The 22,731-nt window shown below is 39.1% G+C and overlaps 2 pseudogenes; both read right to left on the reverse strand.

The window, feature by feature from the left end:
* Positions 1 to 3,935: 3,935 nt before the first annotated feature.
* Positions 3,936 to 9,567, reverse strand: LOC147003403 (uncharacterized; annotated as a pseudogene).
* Positions 9,568 to 14,388: 4,821 nt separating this feature from the next.
* LOC147003404 (vomeronasal type-2 receptor 116-like) lies at positions 14,389 to 21,302 on the reverse strand (annotated as a pseudogene).
* Positions 21,303 to 22,731: the final 1,429 nt, after the last annotated feature.

Raw genomic sequence — 22,731 nt, forward strand, 5'->3', positions numbered from 1 at the left:
TCCTGAGATCTTCTTTCATTTCTTTCTTCAGAGAGTGGAAGTTCTTGTCATACATATCTTTCATTTCCTTGGTTAGAGTCACAACAAGTTAGTTTATATTATTTGCGACTATTGTGAAGAGTGTCATTTTACTAATTTCTTTCTTACCCTGTTTATCCTTTGAGTAGAGGAAGTCTACTGATTTGTTTGAGTTAATTCCAGCCACATTGTTGAAGTTGTTTTTCAGGTTTAGGAATTCTCTGGTGGGATTTTGGGGTCACTTAATTATACTATCATATCATCCCCATATACTGATATTTAGACTTCTTCCTCTCCAATTTTGTCCCTTTCACCTCCTTTTGATATCTAATTGCTCTGGCTAGGATTTCTAGTACTATATTGAATAGGTAGGGAAAGAGTAGGCTGCCTCATCTAGTTTCTGATTTTATTGTGGTTGTTCCAACTTTCCATTTAGTTTGATGTTGTCTTCTGGTTTGCTATATATTGCTTTTACTATGTTTACATATGGGTCTTGTTCTCCTGTTCTTTCCAAGACTTTTAGCATGAAGGGATGTTGTAATTTGTCAAATGCTTTCTCAGCATTGAATGAGATGATCATGTGGTTTTTTTTTCTTTGCTTTTATTTATATAGTGGGTTACTTTGATTTCCTTATATTGAACCATTCCTTCATTCCTGGGAAAAGCCTACCTCATCATGATGGTTGATTGTTTTGTTATATTCTTACACTCTGTAAGAATTTTATTGAGTATATTTTCATAAATATTCATAAGCGAAATTGGTCTGAAGTTATCTTCCTTTGTTACATCTTAGTAAGTTTTAGGTATAAGTGTAATTGTTGCTTCATGGAATGAATTGAGTAGTGTCCTTCTGTTTCTATTTTGTGAAATAGTTAGAACAAAATTGGTATTAGCTCTTCTTAGAATGTCATATAGAATTCTGCACTATACCCATTTGTAACTGGGCTCTTTTCGGTTTGTTATAATATTAATAATTGCTTCTATTTCTTTAGAAGTTATGGGAATGTTTAGATGGTTTGTGTGATACTTACTTAAATTTGGTACCTGGTATATTCCTAGAAAATTGTCCATTTTATCCAGATTTTCAAGTTTTGATGAGTATAGGTGTTTGTAGTAGGATCTGGTAATTTTTAGGATTTCCATGGCTTCTGTTGTTATGTCTCCCCTTTCAGTTCTTATTTTATTAATTTGGATATTGTCTCCATGTCCTCTAGTCACTCTGGCTAACGGTTTATCTATCTTGTTGATTTTTCTCAATGAACCAGCTATTGGATTTATTGATTCTTTGTACAGTTCTCGTGTGATGTGGTACCCAGGACTTGCTATAATGCGAGAACTGGGTTCTGATGATGACAATTAACCTTGGTTTCTGTTGCTTATGTTCTTGATCTTGCCTCTCTCCCTCTGGGTATCTCTAGTGCTACATGCACTCACTGTCATTGACTGGAGCTTATCTGTCTTGTTTTCCTTTTTGTTTCAGAGCTCCTTAGAGTCCAGATGTCTCTGTGATCCATTGATCCTGAAATTCTGCATGTAAGAGTGCCTGGGAGTCAAGCTGCCTCTAGGATGCTGAAATCCTGGCATGATCAAACTCCTAAGAACCTGTGATCCTATGATCATGGGTGTGTTAGAACACCTGGGAATCCAGCTTCCTCTGGGTGTTGGGTGGTTGGGTGCAGAGATATCATCAGGATCTACTCAGGGCACTGACTAAGACAGGAAGGCACCAGATTCTTTTGATCCCCCAGAGTGACATGTCTTTAATACAAGCACTCAGAACCCAGAATATGGGTAGGTCTATGAGTTCTAGGACAACTTGAGATACATAGAGAAACAAGCTAGCCAAACCAACATAGTAAGACTGTATATATATAACTTTGATACAGGGTGAGAAAAATGACTTATCTCACTGGATAACAGCACTTACTCTTATTGCAGATAACTTTGGTTCAATTCCCAGCATTCACTTAAAGTATACAATGATCTGCATCTCCTAGACCCTGATGACTTTGAACTCACTGACTAGAGCTGCCTCTTCCTCCTGAGTGTTGGTATTGAAGCCCGCACCATTATTCCTGAGCCAAAATAGTTACTAAAATTGTTAAAGTGAATACCTCATGACTTCGTAAATGTGAGGACGTGACAAACTGGTATCTGATATGCTGCAGGAGTAACTCTGAAACACACAGCCTTTTAGAACAAAATCTAGTAACTTCTTAAAAATGTAAAACATGGACTCTAGAACGGGTTCAGAGTGTAAGTCCATATTCTGCTATGGTAGAGGACCAGGGTTCCATTTCCAGCAACAGACTGCATCATACACATATGTAACTCCTTTTCCAGGAACACAATGCATTTCAGGGAGCCTCAAGGGATTAGTTATGCACTTAATATTCATATATATGTGCAGTTGAAATACTGACACATGAAACAAACAACAAACACCTAAAACATATGGGTTGCAATCCTATGTAAGAGCATTAGGTGCTACACAGAGCTGGTCCCCAACAAAAGTAGTGACACGATAGTCATGAAGACTTTACAGTAAATGATCATTTATACCATGTACTGCAATATTCAGTGAGGGGAAAAAAAGGGCAAACAATAGAACAAACAACTATATATATATATATATATATATATATATATATATATATATACACATATATGTCTTATTTAAACTGAGGTCACTCTCTTCCTCCCCCCATTCAAAGTCAGTAACATGGAGACTCCAATCCACATGAATACAGCCAAGAACAGAGCTTCGTCTTGCTAAGTACCAGGAACGCATTAACTTTTTAGGAATAAGATGGCAATAATCCTCATCTTGATTCTATGTTCTTCTTTGATGAGTAATTTTCAATGACTGGCTTCCTCACAAAAGCCACTCTCAGAACTTCTTTGCTCAAAGTCACATTCACTCCCACGGTTCAACAAGCTTGGTTAATGGCTGAAGCTTTCTCTACATTCTCTGCATTCTCTGCATTCACAAACCTATCTGGGTTGTGTCTGTGTTGTTAATAAGAACAAAATTTGTTCAAAGTCTTCCCAAGATTCAGCGGGTTCATGATGCATTTCTGCTCTGTGGTTTCTACAGTTAAATATGATGGAAGTGTGGGTGAATGCTCTGCTCATCTGAAGCACTCTTGACATTTGTCCAGTGAAAACCCTTTTGTCTATATAGGGTAGATGATGGAAATGATTTCCCATGTTCATTGCACTCAATACATATACTCTATTTAGTTGTGTGCCAGTCCTGCAACAAAACACTTTGGCACATTCTTTGCACTCCTGATGCTTTGCTACATAAAACCTCTGATGTAAATGATTCTGCATCCCACACACACTACACATAAAATCCTATCCTCTAGTATAAAGTTGTTGGTCATTGATGGGGTGACTTTTGTTTTTTAACACTTACAGATTCATGCCATTAAAATTTCCTTTCCTCTATATGAGCTTGGACATGATAAACAAGCCTCCAATTTTCCTTATATGATTTATGCCTTTGACATCATGTCTTAGTTAGGTTTTCCATTGCTTTGAAAAGAACTTTGAAAACTTTGAAAAGGTAACTCTTATAAAGGACAACATTTAATTGGGTCTGGCTTACAATTTCTGCAGGTCACTCCATTGTCATCTTGGCAGGAACCATGGCTGCATGTAGAGAGACATGGTTTGGATGAGCAGAGCTTTTATATCCTGATCTAAAGGCAGCCAGGAAGAGACTGTCCCACACTGGGAGGAGCTTGAGCACTGAACCTCAAAGCCCATCTCTACTGAGACACACTTTCTCCAACAATGCCACATCTATTCTAAGAATGTCACATCACGTAATAATGTCACTCCCTATGGGCCGAGCATTCAAACACATTAATCTATGCGGCCAAACCTATTCAAACCACTACAGTATACTTCTACTGGTTTTCTCTAGTATGAACCCAATAATGATATAAAAGGCTGGATCTGTTCATGTATGACTTTCCACACTTAGTGCATGTAAAAGATGTCTCTCCTGTATGAACTCACTGAAGAGCAACATGGAAGCAGTTGTGTTTGAAGGTTTTGCCACACTCGCGGCACCTGAAAGGCTTGTCTCTGGTGCAAATTCTGAAATGCTTAACAAGAAAGGCTTTTTGGCTGAAGGACTTGCCACACTTGCTGCACTGAAAATGCCTTTCTTGTGTGTGCACACGTGCATGATATATGAGGCTGGATTTCTTCTTAAATGCTTTGCCACATTCACTGCAACTGTAAGGCTTCTCTGCAGCATGTACTTGAAAGTGACGTGTAAGGCTGGATCTGGTCATATATGATTGCCCACATACTGTGCAGGTAAAAGTTGTCTCTCCTGTGTGAACTCGCCGGTGAGATTCGAGGGAGATATTATTCTTGAAGGCTTTGCCACACCCACCACACCTGAATGGCTTCTCTCTGGTGTGAATTCTGAAATGCTTAACAAGAAAGGCTTTTTGGGTGAAGGACATCCCACACTCACTGCACTGAAAAGGCTTTTCTCCAGTGTGTATCATCTGGTGTTGATCAAGGTGGAAAATGCTAATAAAAGTTTTGCAACAGTCGCTGTATATGCAGTTCTTCTCACTCTGAATAGCCTCTCCACTATCAGTGTTCATGGGTGCTTTCCCAGCATTGCAAGTCACTTGATGCCTTAGAAGACCCGAGGAGGTCTGGAGGATCATCACATTGTTCATGTTTAGCAGGGGTATCTCAGCACTGCACAGCATGTGCTGTTGCAGTGTGGATGAATTGGCACCTTCTGCAGACAGACTCTGCTCAAAGGGTGACATTTCACTCTCCAGCCTCATTTATCTTGAACAGCTGTATTTCACAGGGTTGCAAGGCAACAGGCAAAATATTCAAGACTGACACTCAAGGGACAGTTCTGTTTCAGAATTAATAACTTCAATCATCAAAAACCACCACATTCTATGTATCTATAACATACCTGAAATCAGGAATCTTAATGCAGTCACAGAGGGCTCTCCCCAAGACTGCAGCTGAGTCATGCCATGGATCACAGAAGGTATAAGTCTGAAAGGACAATGATACAAAAAAATGACACTTCTGTACTAAGTGATGTAACCCATACAGTAGACAAGAATAAAGCCTAGTGAGAGTAATCCTGTTCAGGGTGTCTTACAAAAAAAATAAAATAAAATAAAATAAGATAAAATAAAGTAAAATAAAATAAAACAAAACAAATAAAATAAGCTTACAAGTGCCACAATTCCTGTTATATTCAAACATAGGGCATGTCACCAGAAGTACTTGAGACACAAAGATCCCAAATATTTACAGTGTCATTAAGTCACAAGGAAGCCATCAGTGTTAAAACTCCTGACCCCAGGCCGGGTGTGTTTGTGCAATCCATTAATTGCAACACTCAAAACAAAGAGCAAGGAGACTTTGGCAAGTCAGTGGACAGCCAGGTCTACATAGTGCATCTAGCACAGCTAGAATTCTAAAGATAGACCGATGTCTCAAACTACACCCTAATAAAATCTTTACCCCAAAGTGATTCCTGTGTGCCGTTGCTGCAATTGAGAGAAACAGAGCTGTTGTGAAACTTGACTTGGTTTTTAACCTGTATTTTATACTCCAAGACTGTGGGGGAAAGACTTGGTGTTCATAGGCCAGCTTTGAGAATAATACAGATCTCTCTAAAAAAACAAACAAACAAACAAACAAAAAACAAACAAACAAACAAACACGAACCAAAAACAAAGGAAAGCCTAGACATGTTGTGAAATGATGGTAGGGTATTACCCAGCAAAGACATGAGTGTGAAGATCTCCATCATCACAGTCTGGTGCAGGATCCTTTGAGAGTCATCAAGCAGTGTCCATTCCTCCCAGGAGAAGTACACAGATACATCCTCAAAGGATAAATAATCCTGAACAGTGGAGAAAGTTGAATTTATATGAATCCTCCTTGTAAGGGATTCCTGGTACCCTTAAGTCATTTCTACTTAGCTTTCTACCTCAGAGGATACAAGGCTGTGAACCTATTCTATTGATAACCAGTCTATCCACAAGGTCCCACCAACTACTGTGTTCATCACTCAGCAACAACAGTCAAGTTGACATAGGGGCTTAATTTCTTTTCTATTACTGTGAAGAGACACCATGACCAAGACAACTGATAATAACAAGGAGTTTATCGGGGCTTACACCTCAGAATAAAAATCTGTAACCTCCATGTCAGGGAGGATGGATACAGGCACACACAGCACTGGAACAGTTGTTGAGAGCTTACATCCTGATCCATAGTACAGTACCAGGCAGAGAGAGTTAACTGGGAATGGGAAGAGCTTTTGAGACCTACAAGCCCACCCCCAGTGACACACCTCCTCCAACAAGGCTATACATCATTATTATCTCCAAAGTGTTGCACCAATAAGGAACAAGTATGCAAGTCTATGAATATCTGGAGGGTGAGTTCATTGAAACCATCACAGCTGGAGTCAATCCAAGCTAGAAGAATGTCCCTCCTTTCATTCAGAGAATTCACATGGACGCCTCCCAATCAGACACTAACACGGATTCCTCCCAATCATCTGTTTCACACAGACTACATTAGGGTCACAGTTGTCCACTCTGTCCCTGACACAAAGGCCAGGAAGCCATGTGTACATGACCTCAGGACACACACATCAGTCCTCACACTGTTCTTCCATTCAATCTCAGTATGCAGACTCAACCCTCAGCTGTTGTGCTAACACAATTTCTACTTTCCACTACAGCCAGCCAAACTCATGCATTCCTGAGCATTTCTAATCATTCCCAACCAATCTCACTTCCAGGCCTGGTCTAATGTCATCACTGGAGCTTTAAGACCTTCAAATCTTTAGGCAATGGTTACCATAAAGGGAAACCTGTTCATGTAATCCCTGCTGTGGATTTGGGGATTTTTCATTCTGAGCATGTGCCAGGGAAATCAAATGGAAAGGCAGAGAGAATTCCAGCACAGAGTCCCAGGACACTATAGTCCAAGAGATCACTTATGTGTTAATTGGTTAGTGTGATTCCTGGGCTCCCTCCACTTACCTCTTCCTGGATGGCAGGGTTTAACTGAATACTGGGAAACCTGTAGAAAAACAAGGTTGTGAGTAATAAGCAAGAGTGTGAGTATCCCAAAGGTTCACCCAAGTCCTCTCTCATACATGCAGTCAGGTACCCACTGGGCTCCATCCTTGGAGTCTCTTACTGGGTGACCTTGGACAAAGAATCAATCTCTTCTGTTTGTTACCTGAGGATAAAATATACTGTTTAGTTTGTTTTTTTGTTTGTTTGTTTTTGTTTTTTTGAGACTGGGCTTCTCTGTGTCTCCCTGGCTATCCTGGAATTCACTTTGTAGACCAGGCTGGCCTCAAACTCAGAAATCTGCCTGCCTCTGTCTCCTGAGTCCTGGGATTAAAGGCGTGTGCCAACATACCTGGCTAAAATTTACTCTTTTTTTTGAGGTGAAGAGACACCATTGCCAAGGCAATTCTTAAAATATAAAAGAAAACATTTAACTGGTGCTAGCTAACAGTTTCAGAGTGTTCGTCCATGATGAGCATGGTGGTAATAAGAGAGGCATGGGACCAGAGCGATACCTGAAGACTTTATGTTCTGATCTACCAACAGCAGGCACACACACACACACACACACACATACACACACACACACACACACACACACACACACACTCACACTGGATTACGTGTGGGATTCTGAAACCTCAAAGTTCACTCCCAGTCACATCCTTCCTCCAACAATACCTTACCTCTTAATCTTTCTGATTCTTCTCAAACAGTTCCACACCCTGGGGACTGAGCATTCAATTATATAAGCCTATGGAAACTGTTCTCATTAAAACTAACATACATTCCTATTCAAAAAAGAGACTCATAGGGATCAAGAGATCACCCTCTTTTGGTGTGTCTGAAGATAGCAACCATGTACTTATATACATAAAATATATATTTAAAAAAACAAACAAAAGAGAATCACAGTCTCAACCTCAGTCCTATGTGTCAAGTATTTGGTACAGGCTCTTCCTGAGTACATGACTAATGCTTCTTTAACAAATTTCACAAATGGGTACATATGATTTCAAAATGTAGTTTTATCTACCCACATTGAATTATGACTTTGGAATTAATTAGCCTTTACACAACATGTGCTAGGCAGAATCAAGCAGACTTTTGTGCATCTGAGTCCAACCTGATGTACATAGGACAGCTACAGTCATGGGGAGTGTCAATGGGGAGAAGGAGGATAGCTAGTAACAAGGCAGACTTTACTCAAATACTAAATGCAATCACAGAATTTTAAAACCTTTCAGTAATACTTAAAAATTAGTAATATTATTAATTATAATTACTAATAAAATTTAGTAATATTATTTAAAAAATAAAATTTATTTTTAATTAAAAATTTCTTCACAGCTAAGCTTAGCATAGCAGCATGTCCTGATGGCTGAGTTTTAAAAATTCATTAGAAATATAAGACAGGTTGGCTCCAATTAGGGCACTTCCACCATGAACCAGCGTTCAGTTGGCAGCCCTTAACCAAAGGAGACCCTAACCCACAAGAAAGGAAATCTCTATGAATTTGAGGCTAGTGTGATGAAAACAGTGAATTTGAGCCAAGATTAAAAATAAATAAATTAAGTAAAAATATAACAAAGGGTGTTTTTTCTTATCAATTGTGAGTTAGAGATAGAAGGATCCCTTTGAGTTTGAAGATAGTGTGGTACATAGAAAGACAGGACAGCCATGACTACAGAGAGAGAGAGAGACAGTCTGAGGTAGAGGGAGGTGGAGGGGGATGGGAGAGGAAGAGGATCAAAGGGAGAGGTATGAAGAAGTGAATGAAGGTATGAGCTCAAAAGGCCCCCTGTGGGGGGGGGCAGCAGAGCAGGAAAGGACAGGGTGGTGGGAGAGGGGCATACTGAGATAATAAAATAACTCCATCAAAGATCTGGACATTACCATCACCCACCCTACAACTCCCCCATGTCTGCTACAGCTTGCATTCTAACTCTAAAATTAGTGTGCAGGATTTACCCAACAATTCACAGGTCTCTGCCTACACCTAAATTATCCCTACCCCACCTTTGAAAAACTGACTAGATAGAATCTCTCACCTGTTCAAATCTTCTTGGCCACCAGAGTCTCTGTATACAAAAGTCAGGTCCTTAGGTGCATTGAGCCCTTTCCCTCATCTAATGCCAGTATAGGTCACCCCAGGACTCTGTCTTCAAGCACAGGCCTGCCCACAATCCTTGGGGGGTACAGTCCACTAGACCCTGTGAGTCAGAGGGGATGATTCTAGTGATTGAGCACACAGATATAAAAAAAAAATATTTTTTTCCACAGGTGTACTACAGTCAGGGACATGGAAGTTTTTCCTGTTGGCTCCTGACCCTGAACTCATGGAGGTGGGCGATCACTAGGCACTCACCTGGGGCAGGGTTCCACAAGCAGCCTCCTCAATCACCACCGGGCTACACTTGCCTGCCAGTCCCTTGAGCACTGTCATTCCCCATCGAAGCCTGGGTCAGATCACAAGGGTTGTAGAAAACCTCAGCTCCACCTCCATGATGGAGGAAAAACGCTTCAACTCTCCCATTTTCCTGCCATGACCAATACTGATAAAACTAGTTTTCTGTGACTGACAGATCCAAAAAGTTTCAAAGAACCTCCTGCACAAAAAGCTGAAAGTCCCATCATTTTGTCTTCACCAAAATGCCTATTTTCTCTGGCTATTCTCAGTGCAATGTCTTCTGTACAATGTAGTTGAGACATGATCAAGTGCCAGGAAGTAGACACACCTCCCCAGATGGAGCTGTACACTCAATCTGTTAGGGAGATTGTTGTGATTATAGATGTGCCAATATTTCCTTTAGCTACAAAGGCCGGGCTTGCTGAAACACTCCTAAATTACAAAACTGCTGGCAGAGGTAAGTTGATGTTTGGGATTAGAACCTAGCCTGTCACTGTGAGTTCCAGACCAGACAGGAAACCTCTGGGAGAGTTACAGAGTGAACATGACCCTAACCTTGGCCATGTGAGGAGAGGAGATCTGAAAAGAGAAAGAGGGGCCACCAACCAAGAAGGGCACCCTGAGTGAAGATACTAACATGGCTAAAAGTGGCTGAGTTATCTAGGTGTCAGAAGAGCTGGAAGGAGGAAAGCCCAGGGGATCACCTGGACTAGAAAGTTTGGGGGGGGGATCTTGGGCTAGGTTGGGGAGGCATGCCAGCCAGGAGGGACCTATATGCAGTAGATACAGAAAAGATGCTGGGAGAAACTGGAGGCCACTGTACAGTTGATATGTTAATGGACACTTTTGTTCAACATTTTTTCCTTGTATTTAAGACCCAACTGGTTTTAGGCCTTTGTGTGAATGATACTTGACAGGTCTTCTTGCAAAGAAAACTCAGGAAATTACCACAGAGGAAGAAAGAAAGGATATATTTGAAATCGAGTATTCTTTCACCACTGATCTCAAGAATTCAAACTCTTCTCAGTTATACACATCAGATATGACATCATCACCAATAACTTTTCTATTGTGCAACCCCATTCTAAGAGAAATATGGAGATACATAACAGAATTCAGCCAACAAATCACTTTGGTGTGGCACTGAGTATGTACTTCAGAAGGAAAGTCTAGAGCAGCAGCTTCCCAGGAAATGTAATCTAGTCTAAAGGGAGTATCATTAACTCCTTACTTTTTGGTTCTCCACTATCCATCTATGCAACTGCCCTGGTATCCATGAGGAAGCTGTCTGAACTACATTAACCAGTACCCACTGTGTACATAAAGGCAGGAAGAATGGCGGGAGGTGTTAGTGCATACATATAATCCCAGTGGACATCTGAGTTTGTGGCTAGCTTGGACTTCCATCTAGTGCAGCCAAGGCTACACAGAGAAAGCCTGACTCAAAGGAAAGAAAGGAGAGAGAGAGAGAGAGAGAGAGAGAGAGAGAGAGAGAGAGAGAGAGAGAGAGAGAGAGAGAGAGAGAGAGAGAGAGAGAGATCATGTGCCTCTCTGGACAGCCCTGTCTGAGGGCCTGGAGATGCTGGATGGGGTGGCAGAGGATCCTTAGTTTACCGTTTTTTTTCAGCTCTTTGTGGTGTGGGTCCTAAGCCCAGGCAGAGGGCTGATGTCCCTGATAGTGATCCAGTCTTACAGTCTTGTTTTATTCATTAATTTTACTCTTATAAAGATGGTGTTTGTGGCCATGTGGCATTGGTACATATAGCAGACATATGATGGAGTTCAAGGTCAGCCTGGACTACAGAGTGAGTTTCAGGACAGCCAGGGCTACACAGCTACTATAAATAAGGTTGCTATGAACATAGTGGCACATATATCCTTATTACAAGTTGGAACATCTTCTGGGTATATGCGCAGGAGAGGTATTGCTGGATCCTCCAAAAGTTCTATGTCTGCCAATTTTCTGATGAAACACCAGATTGATTTCCAGAGTTGTTGTACCATCTTGCAATCCCACCAGCAATGGAGGAATGTTCCTCTTTTACCACATCCACCCCAGCATCTGCTATCACCTGAATTTTTGATCTTAGCCATTCTGACTGGTGTGAAATGGAATCTCAGGGTGGTTTTGATTTGCATTTCACAGATCATTAAGGATGTTGAACATATCTTTAGGACTTCTCAGCCATTTGGTATTCCTCAGTTGAGAATTCTTTGTTTAGCTCTGTTTGTACCCCATTTTTAATGGGGTTATTTGGTTTTATGGAGTCCAGCTTCTTGAATTCTTTATATTCAATCTTAGTCCCCTATCAGATTTAGGATTGATAAAGATCTTTTCACAATCTGTTTGTTGCCATTTTGTCTTACAAACAGTATACTTTGCCTAAGAGAAGCTTTGCAATTTCCTGAGGTCTCATTTGTCAATTCTCGATCATACATCACAAGCCACTGCTGTTCTGTTCAGGAAATTTTCCCCTGGGCCCATATACTCGAGTTTTTTTTCCCCAAATTCTCCTCTATAAGTTTTAGTTTGTTTTTATAAGGCACTACATATTATATATAAACAAACATGTATTTACATATACATTTTACATTATATATGTATATGATATATTTATATTATTTCTATATTATAATTTATGTTATATATTATAACTATACATTTATATATTTATATTACTTTATATTAAATATTTATATATTTTATATAAGACCATAAATTTTTATTAGATTATATATGTTTATAGTATACATGTATATTATATATTCATATTATTTACATATTATAATTTTATATTTTATATGTTATAATTATATATTTGCATATTTATATTATTTTATATTAAATATTTATATATAAATATAAGACACACACACATATATATATATATATATATATACATATATATATATCATATAAGGCAGTAAGTTTTTATAAGTTCTTATAAGACACTATTGCCTATGCTAGCAACAATTTATGACAGGACCCTGATATAGCTGTCTCTTGTGAGGCTATACCAGTGCCTGGATAATCCAGAAGTGGATGCTCTGGGTCATCTATTGTATGGAACACAGGGCGCACATAGGAGGAACTAGAGAAAGTACCCAAGGAGCTGAAGGGGTCTGCAACCCTATAGGAAAAACAACAATATGAACTAAACAGTACCCCCAGATCTCATGTGTTTAGCTGCATATGTAGCAGATGATGGGCTATTCCACCATCATTAGGAGGAGAGGCCCTTGATCTTGTGAACATTATATGCCCCAGTAGAGGTGGATGCCAGGGTCTGGAAGCAGGAGTGGGTGGGTTGGGGAGCAGGGTGGTGAGAGTATATAGGGGATAGTATTTGAAATGTAAATGAAGAAAATATCTAATACAATAATAGAAAAATTAAAAACGAATAAATTTGTGAAGAATACCATTAAACCGTAGTTTGAATATCAAATCTTTTTTGCAACAATGCCATCTTCCATGAATTTTCAATGAGTAAAATGTGGATGTTAATGAAGTATGTGTTCCTTAAAGGGACATTGGTAGTGATCATATTTCTATGAATACTGAGTTAGGGAAGTGATTGTTTTTGTTAATGCATTTTAGACCCATTTGGGAATTATTATATAATGGGAATTGAAAAATGTGAAATATTTAGTGTAGTTGCAAACACTCAATGGTTTTTTTTTAAAATGTTGTTTTCTAGAAAGCAGTGTAATTAAAGCATCTGCCTCTCATTCTGTTTTCCAGAATTTTCTGAATCCAGAAACTCAACCAGAACTGCACACAAAGGGCAACTTCTGAAAAAAAAATTAGGTTCATGCAAATGTCAGTAGTTTTACCTATCCCTTCCATAACTACAATATAAATAGCATGTTGACATATCTACAAGATTATTTCATTTCATTTTTTAATTTACTATTAATCAATATTTTTTTTACACTCTAGGTGTTATCCCCCTACTGGTCTGCCCCCTGACTCTTCCTCATCTAACATCTCCCCCCACCCATCTCCAAGATGATATCCCTACATCCCCAATGCCCAGCCCTTCCCAATCCCTGGGGACTTAAGTCTCTCTGGGATTAGGTGTGTCTTTCCCACTGATTCTAGACCAGGCAGTCTTATGCTGCATATTTGTTGGGGGCTTCACATCAGCCAGTGTATGATCTCTGCTTAGAGGCTCAATGTCTGAGAGATTTTGCATGTCCAGGTTTGTTGAGAAAGCTGGTCTTTCTATGGGTCAATCTTCTCCTCAGCTTCTTACAACTATTCCCAATTCATCCACAGATTCCCTGGGCTTCTGATCATTGTTGGATAAAGTATATTTCTATTTGACAGCAAAAAAGGAACATTTCCTCCTTAGACCATGGGCCAATAGCTTGAAGAACAGAAGAAAAAAGGCAGTATTTTGTTATGTGTCTGCTCTTACTGGAAATCAGAAAATATGTTCTGATTTCATCTTTGCTGATTATTAAGTTAGTCTGTGTTTCTGATTAATTATTTGATTGGGTAGATGGTTTCTATGTGTAACCCTGTCTGTCCTAGTCCTCATTTTTCTGCACAAAGTGATGGATTCAACTGCCTTATCAACATTTTTGGAAGTTACCGTTGGGAAATCTCCATAAATGCAAAATGATGAATAAAATTATAATAAATAGAGGGTTTAGTTCTCTGAGTGGAAATGTAGCAAGTGAATGAGTGCACGATTTTATGGACACTGTACAGAAGTTCAGTAGATGTGATACTTCCTGATATCACTAGAGCAACCAGTGAGAGTGATTCTAAAACTGGACACATGCACTATAACCCAATTTTCGGTGGGTATGTACCAACTTTATATTTGACAGAATTCCTGAAATATTTGTTCAGAAATATGATTTTTCCCTGATCTTTTGGGTAGAATTTCTCTCTGGTCGCATTAAAATTATATAAATCTTGGGTACAAAAATACATCCAAGCATCCCTGCACTGGATGCCAAAATGGAGAAGATCTCCACAGCAACCATGACCTTACCCTTGGTGCTATGATAGACAGGGAGGAAGGTGACCCAGACACTGCAGAACACTAGCATGCTGAAAGTCAAGAACTTGGCTTCATTGAATGTGTCAGGCAGATTCTTGGCCAAGAAAGCCACAGAGAAGCTTCCAAGTGCCAGGCAGGCCAAATATCCCAGGATACAGTAGAATGCAGTTACTGAGCCCTTGTGGCAAACAATGATGATGTGGCCATGGAGAGTGTGATCATCAATATCAACAAAGGGAGGAGAAACTGCTAGCCAGATTGCACACAGATCACACTGGAGTAGGGAACATATGGGGATGATGTAATTGGGCGCCCCTGATACCAGGAAGTTTCACAATCTTCTTCCTGGGTCTGTGACTTTGAAAGCCAGAACTACAGTGACTGTTTTGGCCAGAACTGTGGAAACAGCCACAGTGAATACAATTCCAAATGTGATTTGCTGTAAGACACAGGTGGCTCCGTTAGGATGTCCAATGAAGAAAAAGCAGCAAAGAAAACAGAACATGAGTGACATGAGTAATATGTAGCTGAGGCTTCTGTTATTGGCCTTCACAATAGGAGTGTCATGGTGCTTCACAAAGACACAAAGTACCACAGCTGTGAATGCAGAGAAACAGAAGGCCATTAAGGCAAGTGCCATCCCCAAGGGGTCTTCATAGCTTAGAAAGGTGACACCTTTCTGAATACATTTGTTCTGTTCTGTGTTGGCATATTGGTATTCTTGACAATTCACACATTGATCCATATCTGATTTCCAAAGGAATGCTTAGTTAGGTCTGCTTTAGAAATTGTAATGTCAATGTATTTCAAGTAAGGGTAATGAAAGAAGATTTAAAATGCTCCCTTTGATGCTGATATGAAATGTGAAGGATATTGCTGCTGAGCATTGCTTTCAATTCATAATGTTCATAAAGATTTAAAGGAAATAAAACCAAGCAATTTTTTCTTTGTCTATTTAACTTGATTGTATCATTTATGATGTTATTAGAAAGGGGTTTGTGGGGTGTGGGTGTGTGAGAGAGGAACCAAGCCCGAAGGATGAGCCAAAAGAATATAAACAGGCAACTTCAGGTAATAGTAGGGTCGGTGGACCCACCAAAATGCACCAGTGACTTGGGAGGTCAGAGACCTTAGATGAAATATACTATAGTAGATAGAGGGAATGTACACCTCCAGCGGGAAGAAAGGATACCAAGTGAGTGATGGAGTTCCCATCCCATAGTCACATCTGTTTCCCATAATTGTTCCTGTCTGAATGCAAGGATGAAATGGAGAGGAGTCTGAGGAAAAGAAGGTCCAATGGCAGGCCCAAAGTGGGATCTAGGTCAAGAAGAGGTCTTATTGCCTGACATTTTACTTAGGCTCTGGAGCACTCACAAAAAGGATCTATCATGACTGCCCTTCTAAATACAATTATTTGCACCCAACCAATAGACAGAAGCAACTAACCCCTGTACCAACTAACCCCTGTATTAGGGAAGGGTGAAAGTAGTTGAGGAGTAAGGTGATCTTGCAGGCAGACCAGCAGTCTCAATTAAACTTGACCCCAGAAATCTCTCAAACAATGTAACACCAGACAACAAACACCAGCTGATATGGGTTCCTCAATTACAGTAAAGGGCTTCTGTGTCTGTGTTCATTCAGAGAAGATGCACTTAACTCTCAAACACTGAAGGCCCCAGGGAGTTTAGAGGTCAGGTGGTGTGTGGCATTGGTCTATGCACAGACAGGCTGGTCTCCAGTCGAGCTCAGATGCTGAACCCTGGGACTTGGTGGTCATAATTTATGTACATAGGAGGGGAGGAGTTCTCTCATGGTCCTGGAACTCTGGCTCCTGCCTAAGTTACCTTCCACTACAGCCCCCACAAGAGAAACAAGACTAGACGCCATGTAGGCAATATCCCAAGGTTTTGATCTTCAGGCTAAATTCCTCTCCAGTTACCTAGCAACAGAAACGATAGCATATTTTTAAAGGGGCTGATTGGCCACTCCTCTCTCTCTCTCTCTCTCTCTCTCTCTCTCTCTCTCTCTCTCTCTCTCTCTCTCTCTCTCTCTCTCTCTCTCTCTCTCTCTCTCTCTCTCCTCCTTTGTTCTCTTACTCTTATTCTCTTCTCCCTCTCTCCCTCTTACTCTCTCTTTTTTCTAACTCCCCCTTTCTCTCTCCTACATTGTTTCTTTCCCCTGGTCTTTCTACAATAAAGCTCTAAAAGCATAGACAATCTCTGATCATCAAGGCTGTGTTCACTCTTGCTAGTGTGGGAACCTGTCTTCCCTCTTCCCTCTCTCTCATAACCCGGGGGTACTGGGTGTTGTCCGAAGGACCCCAGGTTGAGCTTCCCCTTGTCCATCCCCTGTTGAATGAGTCAGAGGCTTGGATGCCCATCCAGAGCTGAATGGATAGTGTCTGGCAGCCCTCCCATGTCTGCCTGTCCAGGGCATAAGTGGAACTCTAGCGGGACACGGGTCCACACTCCCTCCTCTTTTCCCAGGCCTACTTTTATTTCTTATAAGTTGGTGTGGGGGATGGGGGTTCACCGTGAAGGCAGGTTGTGTTGGGAGCAGGTGGGGGATGTGGAGTATTCAGTCGGTGTATGGGGGGATGGGGAATGGAATACGAAAGGTAAAAAATAAATAAAAATTAAAGTTATCAGAAAGCAAAGATTTCCTAAGCCATTTTTTGATCCTATGTTAACATCAAGTAGATTATTTAATTCAGAGAAGATACATTCATAAACAACAATGTGGCTGGGTATATTTTATAAATACAAAACCCGATACTCACTGTTTTGTGAGATCACTGATTATTTTTTGAATTCATTCCCTATGACACATTGAGACTCTGACTTCTACTGGGAAAAGATGTATAACAGCTACTTGAGAATTTACTAGTTTAAACTTATTGACACAGAAACAACACAAAATTGAACAGGTAGGCTGTATGTATATGTACATACTTATATGTGTGAGTTCATGTGAGTGTAGATATTGCATTATTATATTTAAGTGATTCCTGTCTTAAGTCATAGAAAGAAGGTGGAATATGAGAGGAAATATAATGTTTATGTTTGAATAGTAGAAAATATTAATGAAATAAGCCCTAAGAGGTTTCGTCACCTGGCAATAATTAATCCAATGTTCTGGTTATTGTTCATGAGGTGCACTAATTTAGCACTGAAGGAAAAAATATCTCTGTAGATACTTTGTTCTAAAAGATCCTTCATCGTGATTCCTTCTTCATATGGAAAGCTGAGCACTTTAATTCTTGTCTCACCTCCATTCTTATGAGAATCAAGGATGAAATCAGTGTTGAGAAACAGAATGAGCAACGTAACAGAGGAATCCTCTAGAAAGAGTGGTAACCCGGGGGCTTTGTGTTAAGCAATTATACTCCATTCTAAAATGGTAATCCCCAACATGGTAACAACATGAACAGTGATTGTAATTGCACTTAATTCCCAAGTCAATTCAGAGAATGTTGGTGTGCTTCCTTGGTTTTCAGAATTCTTGTCCTCAACAATGCATTTGTGGACAGATATTATTTGATAAGTTGCCTAAGAGCCTAAAAAGTTGGATTAGCTATAAATAGATTATGTTGTTCTACCAGAGAATCTGAGTTCAGATCCCAGTACCCATCACAGATATCTCACAAGTAAATATAAATTTAATGACAGCAGTATTATTTGCTTGTATGTGCACATGTATATGTGTTATCCACTCCAGACACATAAGCAATTAATGCAATAAAATATTTTATTGAATTTTTGTATTTAATTTTGATGTACATATTAATGTCTTTTACGTGTAAAACAATTTCGTATACTTTAAATTTCGTTTCAAGCACAGTATATGTTAAAATGTATGACTTCAAAAGACAACTTAGTGTCTGTATAACATCTGTCCAGGCTCTTCTGGCTTAGAGGAGAAAGTGTGGAAAAGCCTTGAAGGTATGGGCACAGGGGAAAACTTCCTGACTAGAACAGCAATGGCTTGCACATTAAGATCTAGAATTGACAAATGGGACCTCATGCAACTGCAAAGCTCTGCAAGGCAAAAGACACTGTCAATAAGACAAAAAGACAACCAACAGATTGGGAAAGGATCTTTATCTTAAATCAGATAGGGGACTAATATCCAATATATATAAAGAACTCAAGAAGTTGGACTCCAGAAAATCAAATAAGCTTATTAAAAAAATGGGGCTCAGAACTGAACAAAGAGGAATACCGAACGGCAGAGAAGCACCTGAAAAAATGTTCAACATCCTTAATCATCAGGGAAATGCAAATCAAAACAACCCTGAGATTCTACCTCACACCAGTCAGAATGGCTAAGATCAAAAATTCAGGTGACAGCAGATGCTGGCAAGGATGTGGAGAAAGAGGAACACTCCTCCCTTGTTGGGGGGATTGCAAGCTTGTACAAGCACTCTGGAAATCATACTGGTGGTTCCTTAGTAAATTGGACATAGTACTACTGGAGGATCCAGCAATACCTCTCCTGGGCATATATCCAGAAGTAGTCCCAACCGGGAAGAAGGACACATGCTCCACTATGTTCATAGCAGCCTTATTTATAATAGACAGAAGCTGGAAAGAACCCAGATGTCCCACAACAGAGGAATGGATACAGAATATGTGGTACATTTACACAATGGAGTACTACTCAGCTATTAAAAAGAATGAATTTATGAAATTCCTAGGCAAATGGATGAACCTGGAGGGCATCAACCTGTGTGAGGTAACATAATCAAAAAGGAATTCACATAATATGCACTAACTGATAAGTGGATATTAGCCCAAAACTTAGGATACCCAATATATAAGATACAATTTGCTAAACGCATGAAACTCAAGAAGAATGAGGACCAAAGTGTGGACACTGTGCCCCTTCTTAGAATTGGGAACAAAACACACATGGAAGGAGTTACAGAGACAAAGTTTGGAGCTGAGATGAAAGGATGGACATCTAGAGACTGCCATATCCGGGAATCCATCCAATAATCAGCTTCCAAACGCTGACACCATTGCATACACTAGCATGATTTTGTTGAAAGGACCCAGATATAGCTGTATCTTGTGAGACTATGCTCGGGCCTAGCAAACTCAGAAGTGGATGCTCTCAGTCTGCTATTGGATGGATCACAGGGCTCCCAATGGAGGAGCTAGAGAAAGTACCCAAGTAGCTAAAGGTATCTGCAACCCTATAGGTGGACCAACATTATGAACTAACCAGTACCCCGGAGCTCTTGACACTAGCTGCATATGTATCAAAAGATGGCCTAGTCGGCCATTACTGGAAAGAGAGTCCCATTGAACACACAAGCTTTATATGCCATAGTACAGGGGACTGCCAGGGCCAAAAAAAAAAAAAAAAAAAATGGGAATGGGAATGGGTGGATAGAGAAGTGAGGGGAGGTTATGGGAACTTTTGCGATAGCATTGGAGATGTAATTGAGGAAAATACGTAATAAAAAAAAATGATCTTCCAAAACAAAACAAAACAAAACAAAACAAAACAAAACAAAACAAAACAAAACAAAACAAAAGAAACAAACTAAAAAGAGACGTTAGTAGATTGCTTGGTTTTACTCCATGCATCATGGGAATAAACTCAAACTGTAAGCCTTAGCAACAAATGATTTAACTGTTTAAGTGTCTCACAGACATAATATGTGTTTTAAGAATTTTAATTCATTATGTAGAAGGAAAGGCAAAATATTTGAAAAGGTAACCATAAACTTATTGCATTTTGCCAACCCTAAAAATTATCTTAACAATGGGTGTAGAATGTAATATACTGAATATGAGTCTCATGGTATATTCCAATTCATAGGTCAACTCTTATCCCCTACATCCTGGATTCTTACTACATCTGGTTTTGAACATGGCCCTCTTAATATCACATACTTAGCATTTTTCATAAATTTGCAAATACTTTTGTCTTCTATATTAATCTTACAGAGAACATGGATTTTGCACCTAGTAGTCTCATGATCTATTCCAGTAGATTCAATACAATATTCAGTTTTTCATGGTCTCTTATATGTACATGGTGTGCACAATCATATTTAGGATAGATCGATTCAAGAACTATGACTAAATCAATACTAACAAAATTCGTCACTAAAATCTAAATGTACATATAGTTGTATAATAGAATAACTGTTTGGAAAATCTTGTGCAGTATTTCTGCATATTGCAGTTATATTTTCTAAAGTATTTTCTTTGTGAAATATAATCTACCATTAATTTTCAATGAGCCAATATGTGGGTCAATGCACCAGGCATGTTTGTTTGCTTTTGCAAGATTTTGTTAAGGATTTTTGTATCTACAAGAAGTAAATTTAAAGCTGGACGTGGTGGCACACGCCTTTACTCCCTGCACTTGGGAGGCAGAGCCAGGTGGATTTCTGAGTTCGAGGCCAGCCTGGTCTACAGAGTGAGGTCCATGACAGTGAGGGCTACACAGAGTAACCCTGTCTTAAAAAATGAAGAAAAAAATCTATGCCTAAAAGTAGTAAATTTGATAAGTAATATACTTTATATCTGCAGTTGCCTTTTAGCTGATTTCATTATTCCAGGGTGATGCAAGAGAAATACATATCTTCAGGATTTATCAGAGTAGCAAACACTCACATGTCTCATTAGAAATTTCATTTTCAGGGCAGGGACTGCAAACAAAACAGCAGGCTGCCATTCCCTCCTTCCATAATCTTCTGAATCCAGGACTACAATCTGCACTGCACACAGAGGATGGCATCTGAGAAAATCAGACACATATTGATAATGAGTTTTAGAAGGTTCTTTTATGTTTTAGATTAGCACTTTAAGATTTCAATAAGCTCATTTTATTAACACAATCTGAATGACATATATATTTTTGTGTGTTTGTGTGTTTTGAGGCAGGGTTTCTCTGTGTAGCCCTGGCTTTCCTGGAACTCACTTTGTAGACCAGGCTGGCCTCAAACTCAGAAATCCACCTGCCTCTGCTTCCCAAGTGCTGTGATTAAAGGTGTGTGCCACCACCGCCAGGCCCCTGATTGACATTTTACAATGTCCATTATTTAATGGCCAGAAATGAATATTGGAAATGCATTGAAGAAATATTGCATAGTATCTGAGTGTCTAGTAATTTAGGAAAAAGTGCTGATATTGAGCTGTATGTGAAAACTACAACCTGATATTTTTTAGTTAATTATTTTCTTTTTTTTTCTTTTTTCTTTTTCTTTATTATTTTTCTTATTCATGAAATATGAATTTCATAGATATGAGATTTGTTCTTACTGAAGATCTAAACAACCTCAGGTTAAGATTTTTTTTTCTTTTTTTTTTTATTACATATTTTCCTCAATTACATTTCCAATGCTATCCCAAAAGTCCCCCATACCGCCCCCCACTTCCCTACCCTCCCATTCCCATTCTTGACATTTCAGTGGTACTAGAAAGGATGAAAAGCTCCAATCCAGTCTGTGGAGTTAGTCATTTGACTACCTGTAAGTTTATGACTAACTATTAAAAGACAGAATTTAAATTGACATACATCCCTGGCAAAAAATTTCACACCCATAGTGCTATACCTGTAATAAGTAATTTTCTTTATTAATATGATGATATTATTAATGTAATTAATTTAAATTATTATATTATTATCAGTATATAATATTGTTATATACTCTGTAGAATTTATTGCTATTTTTTATCTTGTTTTTTTCTTTTGCTTCCACATTCTAAGATACAAGATTAGAACTTCACACGTGAACTTTTCTAAGAAGGAGGAGTTATGAGGTTCCAGTACCTCATTCTTCCATATTTTTTCCACATGAAGATTTTTAAAACATTATAATCACTTCTTAAGGATGACAAAATACCATTCAATCTAACTTCATTTCTATATATTTTCCTCAAGATGTACAACTTATGAATCCCAATTATTTTGCACCAAAATTACCTGGGTATATAGTAAGAAGAGTTTTTCTAATCCAATTTTTTGCTAACAATTTTAGGCTGCAAAATCTAGTTTATATTTTTACAAATACTTTGATCTATTTTTTTCCTTTTTTTTCATTAGGTATTTTCCTAGTTTACATTTCCAATGCTATCCCAAAATTCTCCCATACCCACCCCCTCAATCCCCTAACCATCCTCTCCCCCTTTTTGGCCCTGGCGTTCGCCTGTAAAGGGGCATA

The sequence above is a fragment of the Mus caroli genome, unplaced genomic scaffold, assembly GCF_978045245.1.
Source record: "Mus caroli unplaced genomic scaffold, Mus_caroli_1 scaffold_8, whole genome shotgun sequence".
In the NCBI taxonomy this organism is placed as follows: domain Eukaryota; kingdom Metazoa; phylum Chordata; class Mammalia; order Rodentia; family Muridae; genus Mus; species Mus caroli.